The following is a 16,286-nucleotide window of genomic DNA, read 5'->3' on the forward strand; positions in this document are numbered from 1 at the left end:
CCATAAGGTTTGGAGGCTGTTGGTTTTTTCTTGGGTAAGGGAGGAGGGGGGCAGAGGCTAGGGGCCTCCTGGAGTGAGGTGAGGGTCCTATGCCACCGATTCCCTGGTCAGGCCCTGGTCTCTGGGGAGAGACAAGGCGACCACACAGACGCCAGCTCAGAGGCAGGGACTCAAGCAGTTTCCTTTTCCAGGACTCCAGCCACCAGCACTTTGCTTCTTGTGCCACAGTCCACAAAGCAGTGTTTTCCTTAGAAAATCAATCATGAGCGATTATTTATTCTGCTGGGAATACATAGATCTAGTCGCCAGGGTCAGAGATGAACCGAAGCTCCGGGCGGCAGCTGAGAGGTTGGAATCTGTGTTTTAGACTCTCCCGCTCTCTCACGGTTCCACCCCACCTTTGGCACCACGGCCAGCATGGGTCAGGGGTGGACAGGTCCTCCTAGACCAGAGAGACGGCCACCGCTCAACTCCCATCCACAGCCTTCATCCCAACAGGCAGAAACGACAATAGGGGGCCTCTCCCGGCCTCTGGGATTGGAGTTAGTGTTGGTGCGGAAGGGCCGAGTGTGCCCCATGAGCCGCCCTTCCCTGTGTTGTGTTTGTGAGTCAGGACAAGCGGCGCGTGCCGTGTCTGATGGTACATGCTTGTTTCTGTGTGCATTTTCTCACGCATGTCACGTGGCTGTGTGTGCGCGTGTGCGTGTGCGTGTGCGTGCGCGTTTCTGTGTGTCTGTGTGAGCTCCTTCTCGGGTCGTCACACCAACCTGACAGTGGTAAAGTACCAAGCAAGGCACAGGTTGCCCTATTACCTGACTAGAGAGAGTTAGTTTTTATGGGAGCAACTTAACTGCTTTTTAAAGGTATTTAAAACACCTAAACTCTTAGCTTTTCCAAACTAAAATTTAGGGCAGTGAGAAGCCCCAGGCTGGGGGACTACGAGACGGCTGCTACTTCCAGGCTTGTCTCCAGCACGAGGGGGACAGGAGGCGGACAGTGGTAGAGCTGTCGGCAGATACAACCTGAAACTGAGGTATCGGTAAACCGGGCAGAGAAGATGGAAGGGGGTACGAGGGACCAGGGAGAGAGCCGAGGGTTGAGAGGGTAGCATGGCTGGGGTTGGAACCCCAGCTCTGCCACTGAGTCATCTGGGCAGGTGGCATCACTCCCAGAGTGAGTGAATCATAGCTCTGTGGTAGGCTACCTGGGAGAGCACGGGAGACAGCACACATCCACTGCTCGAGACAGTGGCTGGTCCACGGGAGGCCCTTGATGAGAGAGTGTTGGAGAAATAAATGGATGGGCTGACGTCTCAAAAGCAGGTCCTGCCTCGGTTCTGAGACTTGGCACCTGCCCTTCTCAATCCCCAGGTATGAGAGATGCCCTGACCCGTTCCTGTGCTCAGGCTCCGTCTGGGCAACTGGCCTGGTGCCCCAGCCCCACCATAGTAGCCACAGTCTAAGCGCAGACAGCGTGTGAAGCATTTTACACATGCTGTACGTTCGAGGTCCTCACAACGGTTCCAGGAGGCATCTGTCTGAGCCCTGCTTTCCTCATCTATGAAGTAGGTTGAGCTAGCAAACCTGCCTGTGTGATGTGTAAACAGCTCTTAGAGCACGAGTGGCCTGTGGTAGGCATTAAATCACTGTTACCTGTTAATACAGTCCCATCTCACAGATAACATTTAGGCATGGAGAGAGCAAGCAACGTGCCAAGGGTGCATGGGTAGTAGGCGGCAGCCCCAGGATTTGATCGTGGGCCTCTGGCTCCAAAGCCTGCATCCTCCCTCCAAACAGTGCTTGCCTTTGCTCTCCTTGCCAGGAACTGGCCCAGAGACCAGAACCCTACTTTTTTACTCCTCCCAGTGGGCGGAGCCTTCTCCCTGCGGTGCTGGCAGCGGACCCCTGATACTGACCGTCAGCCTGCCTGCTCGCCTAGATTCCCGAGTCGCCTACGTATTCTGGTCCCCCTTCTGCCTATGGACCTCGCCATCCTTCCTGGAGGAATCCCTGCCGTATATTCCTATCATGGAGACAAAAAGTCAGAAACAGTGGAGATGATGATTTCTTCTTTGTTGTCCCCCAAACTGCTGTGGCCTGGGAAGGCAAGGGTGACAACCTAAGGTCAAGGGCAACAAAAGTCCAGGCATCTGACCCTCCCTCCAATTCAGTGGTTACTCAAGACTTGACTGCTGTGTGTCATTCGTATGCACTGGTTTTTCTGTCTTGTCTGTTTGTTTCATTCCTTTTTGCTTCCATCTGTTAATTCTTTGGCTTCGGTTGTGCTGTTTCTTCAAACTTGCTGAGGAGGAATTTTGCTGTTGTGGGGAAGATGACCAGACGCCATCCTCCGAGTTTTCTCCTGGCTTTGTCCTATTGTCTGATTTCCAAGAACCATCCTCTGAGGTCCTTTCCCAGAAATGTAGATGGTGTGTACCTTTTGTTTCAAGTTTCAGAACTTTTGGCTTTTCTTCATGGCTCCATGGTCTCCTGTCCTGTTTGCACTGAGGGGCAGCGGGTGCAGGCCATGTCCCTGCTCCCAGCCACAGCGTCCCAGCTCTCAGGCCCCCCGACTGGGGATGCACACCTATGCATGGCACATACGCAGGGTGCACACACACATATCCACACATGGTGTATCTTCAGCCAGTGAATGTTTATTGAATGATCACTCAGGTGCCGGGATGTGCTGGCCAAAAAGACAAGGACACGGCTGCCATGGGTACTATACACACATGCGTGCATATATACACGTGCACATGCATCTACACACCACACAGACACAGATCCACACACACAAACCACTCACACATATACCGCCCCCCACCCCCCACCCAGCACCACCACAGCACCCTTCTCTGTATATCCTTTCCTTGGGACAAAGCTTCTGGATACGTTGACCGTGGTCTGATCTTGTTTGCATGGCTGCCACTGCCCCTGGGCGAAGTGTCCCCTGCCATGTAGACCTTGGAGGTTCTCAACTCGTGGGTCTCTGTGACACCCCCTCACTTGCTCCACTTACCCCCTTACAGAATGACTGGGTACCCACTCCACCCAACCACTCCCGTCCTAGGTATGCACCTGGGATCCCTCTCACGTGTGCACAAGGAGTTATGAACTCAGACGCTCATTCAGCTTTGTTTGCAATAGCAACAATCGGAGAAAACCAAAAGGTCCATCCGTATGGCAGAGAAAGGACTGAGTCAGAGCCGCACGGGTCAGCATGACTTAACTTCAAACATGTAACATCTGTAAAGAAAAGCAAGGTGTAGAGCGTGCAATTAATCCTATCATTGGTAAAGATTGAAAACATAAAAGCCAATGCTATGTGTTGTTTATGTATACATATATCGTGGTAAGAGGACACAAACCCGCACAGGAAGGGGCATGACAGACAGACACCAGATCGGGGGTGGGGGGCACTGGGCACAGGGACAGGGCTCAAGACGGGGCAGAGTTAAATAAGGGCTTCAATTGAAACGATCATGTTTATTTCATAAAGCGGTTACTGGATACATGATGTTATCCATTATATATTTTATGTCTAAAATATTTTCAATGATATAATATCAAAAGAGAAACCTAAGATGTCTGTTCATCCGGAATTCCTCTGGGGCCAGAGTTAGAGTTATGTTAGAGCCTTTATTTCTTCATCTGATTTGCCTTCCAAGTTGCATGTAAGGTTTTTTCATATAAGAATCTTCCATTTAAAGAAAAGGCCTGGAGTTTCTTGTGAAAAATGGCAGTGATTGTCTGCAAGGCGGCTGGATGTTTTTACCCCCAATTGGTTTTTCGTTTACTTTGCGTTGCTAACCCGGCGCTGATGGCTCCAACAGCCCCCGTTTTCTTGTCCTGTTGAAGTGTGTGGGATGCGTGCAGTGGGGAAGAGCGATGTGGGAGAAAACTTTGCTTGTGGTTTCTCGGCTGCTGGCGGGGGGCGGTCAGCCCTCTTTGAAACTGAAGCTACCAAGGTCTTTTCCAAGTCTGAGAGCCTCGCTCCATCATACAGAGTTGCAGAAACCTGCAACGCGATCCAGGCCCCAGCCGCCACCACTATTCGAGCCCCCCTTTCCCATGTCCCTCCCTCATTAAAGCTCACCAGTTCAGTGTCCTGTTTCATCAGCGTCCTGCTGGTTGCCAAGTAACCCGGTAAACTGATCCTAGACCTTATGATGATACCTTTCCAAAGACCCAATGTGGTCTCAAAGGGAGTATAGCAGCCAGACACGGGGTCTCATCTCCCTCCTCTGCCAGGGTGATGCCCCACCCCAGTTAAGGATTACATTTACCTGTTGACTGGGGGTGCCTGGACAGCGTGGGAGAGAGCAGGGGCTGGTGGAGGAGAAGCTCATCAAATGGGGTCCCAATCAGAACGAAGTCCGTTCTGCTCTGCCCTGTGCCCAGTAGCTCATCCACACCATCTCGTCCCACTGCCAACAGCAGTGATCTATCTTCAGCAGCCACTCGGGTTTGTGTTATCAGCGAGAAATGGCAGGAAAAGTGCTTGCACGGGGCTTTTCAGCAAAACTCAACTAAAGTGGGGAATCGGACTTGAAAATGAGCCACTTTGCTCACTCCTTAACTCAGAACATTTCCTCCCTTCCCACACACACTGCGCCCTTCCACAGGGTAGTGCAGGCCTGGGATGCTGACAGATGTCAGGGAGAGGAGCCCCGGCACCGGTCACCACCAAATCCCACCCACTCCTGTGAGGGAGGAACTATGAGTTCCATCTTCCAAATGGGGAAACTGAGGCATATACCAGTTAAGCACATTTCCCAAGGCAGCACAGCTGGTCAAGGGCAGAGCTGAAATAAAACGTCTAGCGCCTCTGGCTCCCAAACACAACCTACTACTCCATGCTGCCTTGAGGAATGTCCACCCTGATCCTTTAGGATCTCGCTCCACGGAAACCTAAGCTTCCTCCTGCCGGTCCAAGAAAGGCAGATGCAGACTCAGCTCCAGCTGCAGAGTCTGCCTCCCAAAAGCACAGAGGGGCTTCCCTGGATGGCTAGTGCCACCCAGAGCCCCCAGTGCTCAGCCTGGATGCCTCGGTGCGTGGACACAGCCACTCCCCTGCCTTTGAGCTGCCTCAGGTGACCTCTGCCTGCCCCCTGGGGGGATCTGCAGTTCTTCTGGAGATCACCTTATCCAAAGCCTCAGTGGTGTCAGAGTACTAGCGGCAGCTGCGATTTCTCTAACCCCTTTTCCAAGCACCTTTCATTCTCACAACGAATCTGGGTGATACCACTAATCTCTTAAGTATGCTGACGCTCAGACCAGTGAAGTGTCCAGGGTCACACAGCTAACGTGGATCTGGAATTGAAAACCCATATCTGTCCGTCTTGGAAGTCCTGAACAGTGCTGCCTTCTATTCCTACTGTCAGGCTTTTGGGGGACTGCCCCCTTCCCAGAAAGACGGCTCATAGTCAATGCATCCTTTTCAAGGTAGTCTCCCAGGTATAAAGTTCCATTCCTTCCACATACCTCAACACCACATACTCCAGGGCACTGCAGGGGAGGTTCCTTAAAGTCCCACCTGTTATTATCTCCGTTTGGAACTAAAGAAAAGAAAGCAAGTGTCGATCTGTGTATGGGGGAGTTTTCTATAGGATATTATTGGAATTTCATCTCCCTGGAAAAAAAAATCACATGATGGTGTTTAGGGTTAGATAGTGAAGATATTTTGATTTGAAATATGCAGTGAGTCACAGTTAATTGTGTGTTGGCCATTAAGACCTGGCCCAAAGAATGCTTTCATTCCTCAGGTGTTACCAACATGGCCTTTCTGAGCGTGGGAATGTGGTTGCTTCAGTGCTGGCTGGGATCCCTGCCTCATAGGGCCTTAGGAAGAAATAAGGCAGTGAGAATTGGTTTTGGTAAATCTCTTAGGCAGCAAGTAACCAAATATCTGGCCAAGGGTTTCAGTTGTAGGGGTCTATTCAGACACATTAACAGAGGTCCACGGGAGGTAATTCCAGGTTTAGGGCAGTGCAGAGATGTCATCAAAGCCCAGGCTTTTTCTGTCTATCCACTCTGCCAGGGGGCCAGGCTGTCCCTTAAGTTTGCAAGATGACTGCCCAGCTCCTAAGCAGCTGAGGGGGAAGAGCATTCCTCCTTGGGGGAAAATTTTTCCCAGGGCCCTCCCCCCTGCCCAGGCTTCCTTGTCATCTCATTGGCCAGAGCAGGGTTACATGCTCAGTCCTAGACCAATCACTGGCAAGAGGAAATGGTATTATCACGACTGATTTAGACCAAACAGGGCTTGGCTTCTCCCCTGGGGCCTGGCACAGTCCCTTCCAAAATAGGTGATGTGTCAGAAGGGAGAAGGCAGCAGCTGCCGTGTTGCCACAAGATGTTCCTCGAGAGGTCAGCGTCCACTTCTGAAGTAGCCAGGAAAGAGCTGGTCTTAAATGATGGACGGGACCTTGGGGGTGGGGCTGGGGAGCAGAGGCGGGGGTGGAAGAGGGTCTGGTCACAGCAGCGTCTGATGTCTTCGACAGGTAGAGCCACCCTGTGAGGTAGGAACCAGTTTATACAAGAGACTGAAGCCTGAAGAAATTAAGTCCCTGGGTCAAGGGCTGGACTTGGAATCAGTTGGAAATCAAATTCAAGTCTTCTGAGTCCAGTAATAACTATAAAAATAATGTCACACTTATGTACTATTCATTATATGCCAGACACTGTTCTATTATCTCATTAAATTCTCACAGCAAACCTAGGAGGTTGCTACTGTTCGCCCCATTTTACAGTCGAGGAAACTGAGGCACAGAGAGGTTAAGTGGGCCGCCCAGGGTTGCACAGCTTGTTGGTTCTCGAGCCAGGATTCAAACCCAGGGCATCTCATGTCAGAGATCAGGTGCTTAAACACCATGCTCCCCTCCAAGCCTGGAATACCTGTTGCTCCAAGTCATGGGGGATCCAATTCTCTATTAACAACCACTTAATCACTAGTACCAGGAACAAAGGTACCTCTCCCCCTAGGTCGCTGTGCGTTGTTAGTTATTAACTGTCAGCTCACGTGCCACACCTCTCAGTCCACTCCCATCCCAACCTTTGATGAGTGATGTGTTCTCCTACAAAACCATAGCCAGGGATATGATCAATCTGACCCAGATGTCAGTATGCCACGCTCCTGAGAAACCCTTTCCTGAAGTCTCAGCCTTGCCCCATCTCAGACTGAGGGGCGTCAGGGGGCCACCATCATTATTTTCAGAAATGCTTAGGAAATCCCTGACACCTTTGGTATGGCCCGGGGGAACCCCACAGCCCCACGCTTGACCTCAGCCAGAGGGGCGTCCAGAGAGCTTCATCCCCATCCCAGTGGCTTGACCAGTGATCTCTGCTTACCCAGCCTGGGAATGGGTGTGTTGAGGCTTTGCCCAGTCTGCCTGCAGGGCAAGGGTCTGCCCTTCCACCTGAGGGTCCGGGGGGTGACAGAGACACTGAGGGGCTTGTCATGCAGGGTCTGAAATCTGTGTCATGTTATTGCTACTCTGTTCAGACGATGCGCTGAGGTCCGACCCTATTCCTCAAGATAGGAGAGGTAGGGACCCTGCAGAGGATTTCCAGGGACTGGAGGTGGCCGGAGACCAGCTGACACCTCCCTTCGGCCTTGGCCCAGACCTTGGACCCCCTCCCACCCCTCCCAGCAGGCCCCACCTGCCTTCCCTTGTTCTGGAGCAGGTCTGGGGATGTGAGCACACAGCACAGGAAATCCGAGCCAGCTTCCACTCTTCAAGGTCAGCCTGAAAGGCGAGTTGAGTGATCAGGGGAGGATGAAGGAGTCTCTCCCAGCCCCCCAGCCCCTCCAGTTTCTCCCTGAGCAGCCCAGTTTGGTCTGGTTCCTTCCCTCTCTGGCCTTACAGCTTGTTGAGAAGAATGAGCTGCTTGAAGAACACTTTACAAGTTCCTAAATCGTCACAACGGAGCACACAAGGTGGGAGTCTCACCCTTCGACTGGGTGGAGGGAGCTGGGCGCTGGCTGGGGTTCTTGTCCCAGGGCCCATTGTCCTGGCATCGTTTCCTCCAAGGAGCTGCTTATAGCTCGGCCTTGGTAGTGTCAGCATCTCCTCCCACCCCTGGGTAATTTTTCTCCCGGAGGGGTGGAAGCAAGCAAACCGCAGAGCTGTTGCCGCCCAGTGAGAGCCAGAGGCCCAGGCAGAGTGAGGATGCGGCCGCTTTAGAGAGTTTTTCTGCAGATTCAAAGATGGATGCCCAGGAATCAATCCCTTCTGAAGATGAATCCCGACGAGATGCACAAAGAAAACCCCTTTGGTCTGAACAGGCAGAACATGTTCCTGACGGGGCCTCTGCTCCAAGTCGATTTCCTGTGATTGGTGGGAGAGAGGGAGGAGGGGAGGGGGAGAGAGAGAGGGAGGGGGGCGAGGGGGCGAATCATGTTTCATTGATCATGGCCAGCCAGATTAGGTCTGGATTTATCTTTTCCTTTAGCATTGGCAATGCTTGCCTATATCCGTTCAGGTAATTAAGAGGTAACCTGGGGGAACTCATAGCACGCTCTGCACATCCCTGATGCCTCGCAAGATCAGGCTTTTTCTAATTATAACCTCAGAGAATCTTGGAACTTGGTTCATCAGAGTTGGGCAGAAACCCTAGATGTTCTGTAGTTCTGCCCTTTCCATTGTATAGATGGAAAGACAGAGGCACGGAGGGGCCCGATCAAGAACAAGGGCACACCTGTAGAGGCAGCCCGCCAGGTGCCTTCTGCTTCTACCTGCACAAGGGACCAGATGGAAGTGCCCACGTCCCCAGGGCTGGGGTGGTCCCCATGGCCAGGCTTTGCCAAGTCAGCATCCTCCTCTCTGATTCTGCCTCTCATTTTTAATCTCTAGTCTCTACCAGACTTTGTAGGAATGTCTGGAGAGTGGACCCAGAGGTAGAAGAAAAAAATCCATCTCTGATGTTTATACCCACTGTCTCCTCTTTTGTGCTTCTGGAAATGCACCATCAGACATAGGGCAGGGTGGAGGTTCCACGTTGAGGCCAGCTTGTGAGGTGGGTCATCCAGAGACCCAGGAAGGTAGAGTGACCATTTCTGAAAACTCACTCCAGGAAGCAAATGGCCCCTACAGAAGTTCTCATCGGGGGGCAATTGTGGTAATATCTGGAGACATTTTTGGTCCAGGGGTTCTCCTGGCATCTAGTGGGTAGGGAACAAGTGATGACGCTAAACATTCTATGATGCAGGATCAGCCCCACAACCAAAAAATCATCCTGCCCAAAGTGTCAACAGCGCTGAGGTTGAGAAACCCTCCCCTAGAGAGAGTGACCTTGTTCACCTTCCGTCTACGCAGCTCACACTTAAGTGTGGAACTGTTCATTGTTTTGCCTGTGTAGACACAGGTCCCACCAGGTCAGAGGGTGGAGTCACTGGGGGTGAGGTGGGAGACATCTGGAAGAGCTGGGTCCTGCAGCTGATTGTGGAGACAGGTCCTGTCCCTCTGGCTGTGCCCCCCTCCCTCTCTGCTCGTCTGCCAGGATGACTTTTCTAAAGAGAGGACTCATTTTTCAAGGGCACTGCATGGACTGATGTGTCTGCTGGGACCACAAACTCGCTCTCCAAGGTCATCTGTAGGAGTCATGTTCATGACTTTGTGGCTCTCAACAGGGACTTTCCCTTTCTACCTGAGCTTGGGAAGGAGGAGAGAAAGAAGACCACCTGGACTTGCTGTCCTCTTACCTCTTTCCTTTCCATCCTTACTTTCAGTCTTACCATTTTTCTTCCTCTTTATCCATCTTCTGTTCCAACTCCTTCTGGCCTAGGCCCTCGCCAAGTGTCCTCTTGAATTTCTTGATGCCTCTCTCCTGCCCCAACCTGGATGTTGTACAGATCAAAACAAAGATTTCATCCTTTCTCCTTGGAGCCTAGACCCCACATAGACAATTACCATCAGCCTCACTCCCAGCACTTTGGTGTATTGTGTCAACTTGTTGAGATCCTACTGACATTGGCTAATGGTGCAGGGTCCCCAGAGCATACACCCAGGGTGGCTACACGGTGCTGATACTTCCCTTGGCCACTCCACCTGTTGACAAAGAAATGGACTCAAGGAACTGCTTAAGGAGTCTGGTAGAACAGCAGCTATAAATGTGAGATATGTGGATCAATGCTTATACTATTTACTGGCGTGTGTTACTCGGGCAGTGAGAACATGAGCATTTGTCACATGGAGTGGCAAGGGGCCGAGTGGAGGGGAATATTTTCCCTCCATCTTTGTGAATTACAAAGCCCTCTTCCCCCAAAGGTAAGCTTGGGTGGAGAAGCTGGAAGAATTGGGGTTCACACAGCTCTGGGCCCACTCATTCTTTCTCATGTTTTATTCTGGTCAGGGTTATGATTCCACAGAGGAAGTAAAAAGCACCAGGAGAAGGAAGTGGGAAGAGGGTACTTCCGGGAGTCTTTTCATGCAATCCAGGCAATAACGAGTCTCTTCCAACCCAATAGTGGATATTCAGGTGGGAGAACCCAGGGACAGAATCAGGAGAAACCCCCTTGTCCCTTCCTCTCTCTGTCTCCTCCACCCTGTCCTTCCTTCCTCCCTGTGAGGTGCACCACCCTTTCCCCCTCACCTGTCTTCTCCCAAGTTCCACTTATGGAACCTCAATTGTGTGTGTGTAAAAGCAAAGGGTTCCCTGGAAGATAAACAGTCATTCTCCCCAAGACATGCCCGTGTGTGCAAACCACAGGGCTGTGAGGGGAATAATGACATTAAATTAAATGGAGCAAAAGGTAGCTAAATTATAGCATGTAGATGCCATATTGGCTGACAAAATGCCTTCATGTTTAATTACCAAAACATTCTATCAAGTATCCTTGTTAGTCCTGAATTACAAATAAGGAAACTGGGGATCAGATAAGACAAACCACTTGCTTGAAGTTCCACCACTGGTGAGTGACAGAGGTTCTTCTGACTGCAAAGCAGAAGATCTTTTTGCCACACACAGAGTTGGCAAGAGCAGAGAACACTGGGACTAGAAGGCTACCATGAGTGAGGCAGGAATATAGCTCTGGGGTTCCCAAGGGCACAGACCAATAGCTCGAGAAGATGGGGAGGGAGCAGGACAGTTAAAGAGGGTGGAGAGGCAGGGGTAGCTGGGGGGGAGATGGGCATGAGGAGTACAGGGGCTTCAGGGACAAAGGTGTGCGGACCCAAGGGTGCTGCCAGGCAAGAGCATCTTGGAGAGAAAAGGGCCAGAGAGATGCCCTCATCTGCTCCCTCCTTGTGCCTCTCTCCCTCTGTCTCTGCCTCCATTTCTGTCATCTGTCCCTCTGAGACCTGGTCCTGAGCCCTTCCCACCCCTTATGCACACACTTTAGGAGGCTTACTAGGGAGCTGGGAAGCTCCCAAGAGGCATGAAAATACCTGGTCAAAGGCTCTGGCCCCAGAGCTCACTCTTTCTCCCGTCACTCACTCCTGCTCCTCTGGACTCCAGCCCAACTGTGGTGTGACCACAGGGGACCTCATCTGCAAGGACCACAGAATTCTATGGGTCATCTGGTCAACCCTTAGGACCCAGTAGAGGAAACAGACCCAGGGAGTGTGTGTGGTTTGCCTAAGGACACCTACTGGTGGAGAGTTGGGGTGGGGTGCTGGCATACTGGTCTCCTGACCCAGGCAAGACTCTTGCCCCATTGCAAATGCAGAGCCAGGAGGACACTGGCACCACCAGGGACAGACCAGCAGGCCCATAGCCTGAGACACGGCCTGCTTCTTCCAGAGTCAGTCCCGGCCACTTGGTCTTCAGGGGTTTGCCTCCCCTACCTGGTTTACTGTGTAGTGTTGTTAAAGTGCATCTCAGTTCAGTGCATTTGCTACAGTAAATATCTAATAATCATTTCAGACCCTGTAACTTGCCTCACAAAATAGTGCCTGGAAATGGTGCTTATTTAGCTTGGTGCTGTGAGATAAAGACTCAGAAGAGGTCTGTAAACAACTGTCACATCTCAAGTGCTGTTGGCTGTGGTCCAGAGAGGAGGGTGGCCCACCGACCAGCACCTGCGACCGATCCTTATTCTAGATGTGGGGATAGTGGTGTGTTTTTTTAACTTGTTTCAGCCAGCTTCTCCTTCACAAAAGCTGCTGAGATAATGAGTGTGTGCGTGCGTGTGTGTGTGTGTGAGACAGAGACAGAGAAGAGCTTAAATATTTACAGATTAAAGCAAATCTTTGAGTGAGTATTAATATAAAAATATATATGTCACAAATCACCTTGCTGGTGAGCATGTAGGTGCGTATACGTACGTGTGTTCCATCATGAGAGTGGGTCCATGTTTTTAATAGTCCCCAAAATGGTTCCCACAAAGGAGAGGACAGCTGGAATGATTGGTCATAACGATCACATCAGGTTTACCGTTTACAAATTGCTCTTATATCCATTATCTCTGTTAATCCCCACCACTTAGCTATTTTCATGCCCATTTTACAAATGTGCATACTGGGTTGCAGAGAGCCCAGAGGATGGACGGAAGTTCAAATACTGCTAAGTGACCAGTTTGAGTTCCTGACTCTATAAAGCACAGAGGCTAAAGACACCAGATTCACAAACATTAGCGGCGATGTCAGATTTGAATCCTGACTTCCGCACTTACAAGCTACGAGGTTTTAAGCAGGGAATCATCTCGCCATATTCATGATCTTCTCACCCGCAAAATGGGGATTGTCTCCCTGTCTATCTCATGGGGAGATTGTAAAGGATAAATGGTTGATGTGAGAATGATACAGGTAATATGCGTGAACGTTCCACACCGTGTCTGGCCCATTGCAGGCACCTATAAATGTTTGCTTTTGTTATTATCAGTTGGTCCAGTTTCCATCACCCTGTTTGCTGTCCCAGCAATATGAGAGCCCCTCTCCTTTCTCTGGGTCAACCGTGGTGTCACTTGATCCGTATCACTACAACATTTTGCTCACAGGACCCCTTTACAGTGTTAAATATTTTTGAGGACTCCAGAGAGCTTCTATTTATGTAAGTTACATCTATTTTTATCTACTGAGAAATTTTTAAAATACTATTATAAAATAATGATAACAAACCCATTACAATGAACATAAATAATATTTTTAGGTAAAATAACTGTATTTGACCAAATAAATTTGTAAGAAGAGTGGCCTTCTTTTACATTTTTGGAAAGCTCTTTAATATCTGCCTTATTTGAAGACAGCTGAATTCTCATTTTCTGCATTCAATCTGTTGTGATATCACATGTCAGGCAGCCTCTGGAAAACTCCAGCGCACATTCATGAGAGAATGAAAGTGAAAAAGGCAGTTAACATCTTAGTATTATTATAAAAATAATAATAACCTCATGGTCCCCCAGAGGTCACAGACCATGCTTTGAGAACCCCCATGTGAGATGAACTTTTTTTTTTTGTGGTACGCGGGCCTCTCACTGTTGTGGCCTCTCCCGTTGCGGAGCACAGGCTCCGGATGCGCAGGCTCAGCGGCCATGGCTCAGGGGCCCAGCCGCTCCGTGGCACGTGGGACCCTCCCGGACCGGGGCACGAACCCGCGTCCCGTGCATCGGCAGGCGGACTCTCAACCACTGCGCCACCAGGGAAGCTCAGAGATGAACTTTAAGCTCCCTCCCGTCCAGGCAAGTGGTGATTCTCTACATCTCTGTGAATATATCTGAGAAATTAAGATTGACTATGACAAAAGTAGCCAATTACTTCCTCAGATTTCTCCCTAGGGACATACGCTCATGGACCTAACATTGATAAACTAAGCTTTGGCTACTTCTAAGCTGAGCCATCCATAGTTACCAGCCTCTTCAATGGCATCCACCATTGGTCTTAGATTGAGAGACTGTTGATTGGTAGACACCATATGTTGTGTCACTGAGAATGCACTTCAATGTAAGAAACTGAAAACCAAGATCAAAAATGATTTCAAGCATCAGTGAATTTACCATCTCACATAACAAGAAGTCCCAAGGTTGAGAAGTTACAGAGTTGGTTGTTTCAGAGGCTCAACAGTAATCATCAACGGCCCAGGTTCTTTCCATCTCTTTCCTCTGTAGGCTGATTATATCAGCTTTGTCTCTCACATTCATAAGATGGCTGCAGCCATTTCCTCCATCACCTGCAGCAACAACAACATCGTTACCAGAAAAATCATTGTTTCCTTTGCGTCTCTTTGTATTAGGGGGAAACATTTCTCCCAGACAACTTTCCTTTGACAATTATTGGCCAAAAGGAGGTCACATGCTGTATTAGTTTCCTAGGGCTGCTGTAACAAAGTACTACAAACCGGGTGCCTCAGAACAACAGAAATTTACTGTCTCATGGTTCTGGAGCTGAAAGTCAGAAACCAAGGTTTCAGCAGAACTATGCTCCCCCTGCAAACTGCAGGGGAAGGAGCCTTCCTTGCTCCTCCAGCTTCTGACAGCCCCAGTCCTTCCTTGGCTTCTGGCAGTATCACTCCAATCTTCGCATGGTGTTCTCCCTGGGTCGGTTTACGCTGTCTTCCCGCTGTGCTTGTCTGTGCCTGGGTCCAAATTTCCACCTTTTTATAAGGACACCAGTCACATTGGACTAGGGCCCACCATAATGACCTCATCTGAACTTGATCATCTGCTAAGACCCTATTTCCGGGAGCCACATTCACACGTACTGGGTGTTAGGACTTTAACATATCTTTTGCGGGGGAGAGGGACATAATTCAACCCGTAGCACCTGCCCTTTCTTGAGTCACTGGCAGGGGAAATGAAGTCATTGCTGTTGGCAGTCAGTGGTCCTCAACCAGGGTGTGAGGGCTTCACTGGAGGACATGTGGGGGAAGAGTTTTTAGAAGTCCTGACATCTGGGGGTCCCTCTGAGCACGCAGTCCCTTGGGTGGGGGAGAGAAATGTTACACATCCTATAATGCAAAGGCCAATAGTGCCCCATTGAGAAACACTGAGGACTAATCCAGGGCATGGCACATGTGGCCTCTGAGAGGAGTGTAAACAGAGCCAAACCAGAGCTCTGGCAGAGACACAAAGAGGGGAATATATTAGGGGAGGCCATTAGCAACGTCTGTTCACTGTTGCACTGATGTCATTGCACGTGTTATTCCAAGGGCCTCCGAACCAGAACCAGAGTGACAGTTATCTTCCTCTCTTCCTCACGATGGCAGAGAAAAAGAATGGCAGGAATGATTTCATTATTTGTTTGAAATACTGTTCTCCCCTTCCCCACGATGCCCATGCCCATCTGGCACCGTCAGTTTTAGTAATGTAGATGATTTCAGGGGAAGGAAAGTAGGAGAAAAGAAAAAGAAATCACTTAGAGCTTCAAAACAGCCACCACTACCTTTTTTTTTTAATTTATTTTTATTTTTCAGACGTTATGCTATGTGTGTTTTGTTTACCAAATCAGGATACCATGTATATTCAAAACCAGGCATACTGCTTTCAGGAGAGCAATGCCTATTGTTCTAACGATACAACTGAAGGAATGCAGAAAATTGTAAATAAAAGCTACTCAGATCTAATTCCCCAATAACAACCATCGTTATCACTCTGTTGAATCTGTCCCGTTTTATTTTTCCTCCCTAAGCATTCTAAAATAAAAGATTTCAGGTTAAACTACTACATATACAGATTTTTTTCACCCTGGTTAAGCAGTAACATTTACAAGTTCTACACAAAGATAATATAAAGAGTGGCTTTGTGGTACATAAAATCTGCCGCTAGATTTTCCTAATTTAAGAAGTATAATGATTCGGAACATTAGTGCTCCGGTTGCTAGAAGCAACGGGGCCTCTTCACCCACGCAGAGTGGACTGAGATCTCTTTTGCATCCTGTGATTCTGAGTGGGTTGTGGGGAAGACCCCAGGCCCAGGTGGAGTCAGGTGTTTCCTTCTCCAGGGTCTGCTCTGCTACCATAGGCCCTTCCAGTCCCCTCCTGTGAGGCCTCCAGGACGGAAGGGACAGATCCAGGGCTGCCCTCAACGATGCCTGCCACAGAGCCCATCTCACCCGTCTCCTGGAAGTGCCTACCTGGTTTGGCCCCTCGCAGGCAGTAGGTGCCACGGATGGATGCTTACCCACGATGGTGGGTAACCGACCTGGGAGGGCTCCTTCCTTGCACTGGACTGTTTCCTCTTCCATAGAATGGGGCAGGGCAGACGGCTGCTTTCCTTTCCAAGGTCCTCTGCATTCTTATCAACCTAGCACACGTCTTTGCCCGCAACTGAAGGCAGAGTGACCCTCAGCACCTCCCCTGCTGCTGGCCGGGCTCTGCTCTGAAGGCCCCTGACCACGCGCCTTCATGCCCCTC

Source organism: Delphinus delphis, chromosome 10 (assembly GCF_949987515.2).
Source record: "Delphinus delphis chromosome 10, mDelDel1.2, whole genome shotgun sequence".
Lineage (NCBI taxonomy): Eukaryota > Metazoa > Chordata > Mammalia > Artiodactyla > Delphinidae > Delphinus > Delphinus delphis.